We start from the raw sequence: 8,576 nt of genomic DNA, 5'->3' as shown, positions 1-8,576 counted from the left end.
CTTCCTCCCTTCCCCCTCCTTTCCTCCCTTCCTTTCCTTCCTTCTTTCCTCCTTTCCTCGCTTCCTTTCCTCCCTTCCCCCTCCTTTCCTTCCTTCCTTCCTTCTTTCCTTTCTCCTTCCCTCCTTCCCTTCCTCCCTTCTCCCCTCCTTTCCTCTTCCTTTCCTTCCTTCTTCCCTTCCTCCTTTCCTCCCTTCTCCCGTCTTTTCCTCCCTTCCTTTGCTTCCCTCCCTCCTTTTCTCCCTTCCCTTCCTCCTTTCATTCCTTCCTTTGCTTCCTTCTTTCTTCCCTCCTTTCTTTCTTCCCTTCTTCCCTTTCTCCTTTCCATGACTAGTTCTCTGACCCAGATTCCTAGAAGGCCAGCTCAGGGGTTTGCTCTCTCAGAAGGGCCTTCTTGAAGGAGCCCCCCGAGCCCCCCAGGACTGGTGGGGGGCTGCCCTCTGGCCTCCCCACGCACAGTTGGGGAGCCCTTGGGTGGCCCTGCGAGGGGGAGAGGGTGCTCACGTGGGTCTTCCCTCCTCCCGAGTGGGTGTAGTCAGGCCGGTGAGCTAATGATTGCGGAACACCTTCAGCCGAAGGAGACTTTGACCCGTTTTATCTGCGTCTCAGCCTAATATCTGAACTATTTCTTGATAAGACTTCGGTCAGTCTTCGGCTCCTTCAGGAAGGCCCGTCTCCCTTCCTGAGAAGCCCTGCGAGGTAGGTTGGGCTCAGGGGGAGGGCTTTCCCGGCTGCCTTGGGGGGGGGGCATTGCAAGCTGGGTCTCCTCTCCCAGTCCAGCTCCTTCCCCACTGGGACCCCCCCCCCCACTGCTTCCCCAGCTCTTGGGCTAAGTGGGGTGGGCTGGCCCGAGTCCCCCAAGGAAGCCCTTGGCTGTGGTGGGACTAGAGTTGGGTCTCCCTCTGCCCAGCCTCCTGGTCCACAGCCACGGGATAGTTAAGGCTTTTCTCCCCAAAGGGCTGACTCCGTCTTTGGGGGTCTCCACCACATTGAGGGGGGGCGCAAAGCATCTCTCTCTCTCTCTCCCTCTCCCCCCTCCCTCCCCGTCTCTCCCTCCTCTCTCTGTCTCTCCCCGTCTCCCTCCCTCTCTCTCTCCCCCTCTCCCCCCTCTCTCCCTCCCTCCCTCTCTCCCTCCCTCTGTCTCTCCNCCTCCCTCCCTCTCTCTCTTCGTCCCTCTCTCTCCCCTCTCTCCCTCCCTCTCTCTCCCCCTCCCTCTCTCTGTCTCTCCCCCCTCTCTGTCTCTCCCTCCCTCTCTCCCTCCTCTCTCCCTCTCTCTCCCTCCCCAGCAAATTTAGAATATTTTTCCAAGTACAGAAGAGTCCTCATTTAGTGAACACAATTGGGAACAGCCACTCAGTCACTAAGCAAAGTAGTCGCTAAATGAAACCATGATTGTGCTTGCAGTCTTACTTCAGCTTTCTTTGCTCTAGAGACCTGCAAAGGTTATCAAGGTCAGGCTTGGTTCACAAACACTGAACCAACTGTGAACGGTTGTTGCCCAAGGCAGTTGCTAAATGAGGGCTACCTGGATGTGCTCTAACCCTGAATGCCTTGCACGAACTGACAACGTTTGCCCGACATCCTGAGCTGGGTTATCCGCAGACCTCAGAGAGAGACAATCCTGTGGGTGTCACTGAATTAACTTTTGGGGTGGGGTGGGGAAATGTCATAGTTATATGCCAGGGGTAGGCAACCTGGGCTCTTTTATGACTCGTGGACTTCAACTCCCAGAATTCCTGAGCCAGCTGTGCTGGGAGTTGAAGTCCACGAGTCATAAAAGAGCCGAGGTTGCCTACCCCTGGCCTAGTCAAACAGACCGGATGTGCCCCAGAAGCTAAGCCACCAAACCCTAACCTAATCCAGGTTAGCATCAACCCAGCTTGGCATTTTGCACGTCTGCGTCGAAAGTCTGTGTCTGTTTTACCGTGTTACATGTGAGTTGAGACCACAGATCAAACCGGGATTAAGGTGGTTAATTACATAACTTAGCCTGTAATTTATTGTGAGACAATTTGCTGTGTGGGTTAACGGAAAAGTTTTAAGTTGTGGACAGGCAGTCCTCGACTTACAACCCACAACTGTTGCTAAGCGAGGCAGTCGTTAAGTGAGTTTTGCCCTGTTTTACGACCCCGCCGGAGTCGTTAAGCGAATCACAGCAGTTGTAAAGTTAATCACACAGTCGTTAAGTGGATCCTGCTTCCCCCATTGACTCTGCTGGTCGGAAGGTCGCAAAAGGGGATTGCACGATCCCCAGGGGACGCTGCGACCGTCGTACGTATGAGTCAGTTGCCAAGTGACTGAATTTTGATCACGTGACCCTGGGCATGCTACAACGGTCGTAAGTGTGAAACACGGTCAGGTCACCTTTTCCAGAGCTGTTGTGACTTCGAATTAAGTAGAAGCGGCATCCACACAGAGAACCGCTTGTTCACCTATTTAATAATAATAATAATAATAATAATAATAATAATAATAATAATAATAATAATAATAATAATAAAAAAATTGGAAGGGATCTTGGAGGTCATCTAGTCCAACCCCCTGCTCAGACAGGAAACCCTACACCATTTCGGACAAATGGCTGTCCAGTCTCTTCTTAAACACTTCCAGTGTTGGAGCATTCACAGCTTCTGGAGGCAAGGAGTTCCACTGGTTAATTGTTCTCACTGTCAGGAAGTTTCTCCTTAGTTCTAGGTTGCTTCTCTCCTTGATGAGTTTCCATCCGTTGCTTCTTGTCCTGCCTTCAGGCGCTTTGGAGAATAGCTTGACTCCCTCTTCTTTGGGGCAGCCCCTGAGATACTGGAACACATGAGATTTGAATCCCACCCCTGAGGTCAGGCCAAAGGGAGGCATGGGAATGCCTCAGAAATAAGATCTGGGAAGTCCGGGGATGCCTTCCCACTGAGTTAACCAATGTCAGACGGGGAGCAGCTCCAGAAGCTGACCTTGGAGGAAGGAAAGTCAGAAAGCCGCGGCCCCACAGTTGTTTAGACCTGTTGCTTCTTCTCCTGCCTTCAGCCGGGCATCTTTCCGTACATTTCGAAATGACCGGGATGAATGGTTTAAAAACAAGTCATGACACCAAGGTGAGAAGGGAGGACAATCTCATGACTCAGGAAGATTTGGACAAGCCTGAAGAAACCAGTCAGGTGGCTTTCCGAGGGGAAGGCAAAGTTCTCTGAGTAGGAAAAATCCAGGGCAAAGTCCTGGATGCAGTGGAGGGGAACCCTATGGGTCTAGGACAGGGGTAGGCAACCTTGGCTCTTTTATGACTGGTGGACTTCAACTCCCAGAATTCCTGAGCCAGCCACGCTGAGGGGAAATGGAGAGGTTTCCAAGCTGAGCCAGGCTGGCTCAGGAATTCTGGGAGTTGAAGTCCATGAAACATGAGGGGGCCATAGTTCCCCCACGCTGGCTCAGGAATTCTGGGGGTTGAAGTCCACAAGTATCAAAGGGCCAGGTTTAAAGACCCCTGTCTTAAAGCATCCTGGCTGAGGAATTCTGGGAGTTGAACTCCACGAGTCATAAAAGAGCCAAGTTTGAAGACTCCTGTCTTAAATCTAACAAACAAAATGGAGGTTGGCTGAGGAATTCTGGGAGTTGAAGTCCACCAGTCATAAAATAGCCAAGGTTCCCCACCCCTGGTCTAGGACGGGTAGGCAACCTTGGCTCTTTTATGACTGGTGGACTTCAACTCCCAGAATTCCTGAGCCAGCCATGCTGAGGAGAAATGGAGAGGTTTTCATGCTGAGCCAGGCTGGCTCAGGAATTCTGGGAGTTGAAGTCCACGAGTCCTAAAAGATCCAAGGTTGCCTACCCCTGGACTAGGAGGTCTTGGTGGGTCACAGGTTGCACGCAAGACTGGCTCAGGAATTCTGGGAGTTGAAGTCCACAAGTCGTAAAAGGGGCCATAGTTGCCCATTTCTGGCCTTACATGGTTCATATGTTATTTTCATTCTTATGTATGTATGAAATGAATAGAATAGAATAGAGCTGGAAGAGACCTTGGAGGCCTTCTAGTCCAGCCCCCTGCTCAAGCAGGAGAACCTATATACCATTTCAGACAAGTGACTGTCCAGTCTCTTCTTAAAAACCTCCAGTGATGGAGCACCCACATTTCTGAAGGCAAGCTGTTCCACTGGTTAATTGTCCTCACTGTCAGGAAGTTTCTCCTTAATTCCAGGTTGCTTCTCTCTTTGGTCAGTTTCCAATTGTTGTTTCTTGTCCTGCCTTCGGGTGACTTTGGAGAATAGCTTGACTCCCTCCTCTTTGGGGCAGCCCCTCAAATACTGGAATGCTGCTATCCTGTCTCCCCTATTTCTTCTTTTCTTTAGATTATCCAAACCCAAGTCCCACAGCCGTTCTTCGTATGTTTTAGTCTTCAGGCCTTGGATCATCTTAGTTGCTCTTCTCTGAACTTTTTCCAAGCTCTCAACATCTTTTTTGTGATATAGTGACCCAAATTGGCTGCAGTATTCCAGGTGTGGCCTCACTAGGGTTTTATATCAGACAAGTGACTGTCCAGTCTCTTCTTGGCAACCTCCAGCGATGGAGCAGCCACAACTTCTGGAGGGAAGTTCTTTCTTGGGTTGGACTAGATGATCTCCAAGATCCCTTCCAGCTCTGTTATTCTGTCTAATGTGTATGTGTATTAACCCATCCATTATTATTATTTATCCTTTTTATTACCTTCCTTACTTCCCCGTTTTACTGTTTTTATGATTCGTCGCACAGTCAGATGTTCAGTCAGGATTTGGCATTTTTGTCTACCCGACGTGGGAGAGGCAGATGTGGATCTTTGATCTATTAATATTATTATTATTTTTATTCTCTCTGTTGCTTTGCAAGTACACTGAGTGCTTCTGTGCCGGAGAGAAATGCCTTGTGTGTCTAATCACGCTTGGCCAAATAAAGTATTCAGATTCAAATCCAATCCTTTTAGCTTTCTTCTGCAAATTTTCATTTCCCACCACGCACCCCCCCCCCCATCGCCTGTCAGCCTTCTATCAACAATTGGGCCTTTCAGACTCTCTCCATCCATTCTAAGTTGAAAGCCAAGATAAAAATATTTTCCATCCAACGCATCTCCTAGCGCCGACTCTCAGCTCTTTGAGGGTTTGATCTTGGCTTATCTCAAATGCGCGACAGAGTTGAATCCAGGTGGTCCTTGGTTGGGAGACCCCTCCATAATCTCAGGGTGATAGACAGACAGGCAGGCAGGCAGACAGGCAGGCAGACTTGAGCAAAAGCTCCCTAGGCAGGGCCAGCCACTTCTATATGACTGCCAAGAAAACCTCTCTCTCTCTCTCTCTCTCTCTCTCTCTCTCTTCTCTCTCTCCTCTTCTCTCTCTCCTCTCTCTCTTCTCTCTCTTCTCTCTCTCTCTCCCTCCTCTTCTTTCTCTCTCCTCTTTCCTCTCTCTCCTCTCCTCTCTCTCTCCTTTCTCTCTTTCCTTTCTCTCCTCTCTCCTCTCTCTCCTCTTCTCTCTCTCTCCTCCTCTCTCTCTCTTCTCTCTTTCCTCTTCTCTCTCCTCTCCTCTCTCTCCTTTCTTTCTCTCTCTCCTCTTCTCTCTCTCCTCTCTCTCTTCTCTCTCTTCTCTCTCTCTCTCCCTCCTCTTCTTTCTCTCTCCTCTTTCCTCTCTCTCCTCTCCTCTCTCTCTCCTTTCTCTCTTTCCTTTCTCTCCTCTCTCCTCTCTCTCCTCTTCTCTCTCTCTCCTCCTCTCTCTCTCTCTTCTCTCTTTCCTCTTCTCTCTCCTCTCCTCTCTCTGTCTCTCTTCTCTCCTCCTCTCTCCTCTCTCATTTTCCTCTTCTCTCTCTCTTCTCTCTTTCCTCCTCCTCTCTCTCCTCTCTCTCTCTTCTCTCCTCTCTTCTCTCTCTCTCTTCTTTTTCCTCTTCTCTCTCTCCTCTCTCTCTCTCTTCTCTCTCTCCTCTTCTCTCTCTCTTTCTCTCTCTCTTCTCTCCTCTCTCTCTTCTCTCTCTCCTCCTCTCTCCTCTTCTCTCTCTCTCTTCTCTCTCTCGCTCTCTGTTTTTTCCTGGTCGACATGTTGAGGCATTTTGTGAAACAACATGGAAAATATTGGACCAGGGCTAGCCTGCTTTCTCAGGTGAGGTTGTCCTTGACCAGAGAGGGGCTGATTAGGGACTAAGGAAACTGATGGACCAGGGTTGGGAAACAAACCTGGGCTTGAAGACTAGTCAACCGGTTCACCTAGAGAGGGCAGAGCCCTGAAACTGATCAGACTGCCCATCTGTGATTGAAAGGACCCTTTCAGCTCTTTCTCTTCTGTGGGCTCCTTGGTGCTCTCTGAGCTGGGTGGTTCTCTTGATATCACCAGTGCTGGAAGCGAAGGGCGTGTGTGCAGAGAGGAGGAGGAGGAGGAGGAGGAGGAGGAGGAAGAGGAGGAGGAGGAGGACTGTGGGGTCCCTGGTGCTCTCTGAGCTTGGCTGTTTTCTTGTAGACGTTTCATGACCCAACTAGGTAACATCATCAGTGGTAGAAGAGAGTGGAGATTGCAGAGAGGAGGAGGAGGAGGAAGAGGAGGAGGAGGACTGTGGGACTTGCTCTATGTTTATATACTACTGGTTTGTCCTGTCAGTGTTGCTGGGAATAAAACCAGCTGGGAAAGTCGCAAAAGGGGATCACGTGACCCTGGGACCCAGCGACCGTCATAAATATGAGTCAGTGGCCAGACGCCCGGGTTTTGACCAGGTGACCCTGGGGATGCTGCAACGATCGTTAAGTGTGAAAACCGGTCATAAGTCCCTTTTTTTCCAGGGCCATTGCAATATCAAATGGTCATTAAACAAGAGGTTGTAAGTTGGGGACTTGCTGTGGTGCAATATTGGGGGTTCAGCATTGAACAGAACCTCAGGAGAAAAACACCTCAGTGGGCCCCGAGCCCCACAGCTGCGCAGTGAGCAAACGGCGGGACCAGGCAGCTGCAAAGGATTCAAACGGTCACTAAATGGATGGTCATAAATTGAGGACTGCCTGGGTTGGGTGTTTTATATTTTGCAAGCCACCTGGAATCACTGAAAGGGAGGGGGCGGCCCTATTAATTCCAATACAGTAAAGTGAGGTGAGGGGAAGTAAAGAAGCATCATCATCATCATCATCATCATCATCATCATCATCATAATAATAATAAAGTTGGAAGGGACCTTGGAGGTCCTCTAGTCCAGCCCCCTTTCTCAAGCAGGAGACCCTACTAGACCATTCTGGACAAATGGCTGTCCAATCTCTTCTTAAAAACTTCCAGTGTTGGAGCATTCAGAGCTTCTGGAGGCAGGTGGTTCCACTGGTTAATTGTTCTCACTGTCAGGAAGTTTCTCCTTAATTCCAAGTTGCTTCTCTCCTTGATGAGTTTCCATCTGTTGCTTCTTGTCCTGCCTTCCAGCATAAAGTAAAGTAAAGTAAAGTAAAGAGTAAAGAGTAAAGAGTAAAGAGTAAAGAGTAAAGTAAAGTAAAAAAGTAAAATAGAGTAAAGTAAAAAGTAAAATAAAAAAGTAAAGTAAAGTAAAGTAAAGTTATAAAATATAAAATGAACTGAACTGAAATAAAAGGATATAAATGCAGGCCCCAGCCACCTCCAGGCAGCAGCTTCTCCTTCGGGGCCAGATGCCAGCTGGCAGTGCCCGGTTCAAGGAGCGCCCCGAAGGCAGGAGAGGGGCTGGCCTAATCCAGAGCCTTCAGTGGCCCCCAGAAGCTCCCCCTGCGGCTGGGCAAGGACCGTCCTGCTCCTTATCACCCCCAGCCCAGGAGGGGAGGCAGCCGGGCTGATAGGGCCCAGCCCTGAGCGCCTTCCCTTCTGTCTCCAGCAATCGCACCCCCCCCCGCAAGAAGAGGCTCTGGTGACACTTTCCCCACGGCCCGTCCGGGAGGGGGGCAAAGGTAGGACGGGGAAGATAATAATAATAATAATAATAATAATAATAATAATAATAATAATAATAATAATAATAATAATAATAATATAATAGTAGTAGTAGTAGTAGTAGTAATAGTAGTAGTAGTAGTAGTAATAATAATAATGATGATGATGATGATGATGATGTTGGAAGGGACCTTGGAGGTCATCTAGTCCAACCCTGCTCAGGCAGGAAACCCTATACCATTTTGGACAAATGGCTGTCCAGTCTCTTCTTAAAAACTTCCAGTGCTCCTGGGCTGGAGCTCAGGGCACCTCTCTCCCACCTCGGGCCCCGGGGGGGAGCATGCCAGGTGTTTTCTTGCAGATGTTTCATGACCCAACTAGGGAACATCATCAGTGCTAGATGGAAGCAGAGTTGGCAAGGAGGGAGAGAGGGAGGGGGAGGGGGAGGAGGACTGTGGGGTCCTTTGTGCTCTCTGAGCTGGGTGGTTTTCTTGCAGACATTTCATGACCCAACTAGGTAACATCATCAGTGCCAGGAGGAGGAGGAGGAGGAGGACTATGAGGTCCTTGGTGCTCTCTGAGCTAGGCTGTTTTCTTGCAGACGTTTCATAACCCAGCTAGGAACATCATCAGTGCTAGATGGAAGTGGAGTTTGCAGGGAGGAGGAGGAGGAGGAGGAGGAGGAGGAGGAGGAGGAGGAGGAGGAG

The sequence above is a fragment of the Protobothrops mucrosquamatus genome, unplaced genomic scaffold, assembly GCF_001527695.2.
Source record: "Protobothrops mucrosquamatus isolate PMUCROS unplaced genomic scaffold, P.Mucros_1.0 scaffold2435, whole genome shotgun sequence".
NCBI classification, from domain to species: domain Eukaryota; kingdom Metazoa; phylum Chordata; class Lepidosauria; order Squamata; family Viperidae; genus Protobothrops; species Protobothrops mucrosquamatus.
This window is presented reverse-complemented; position numbering follows the sequence as displayed.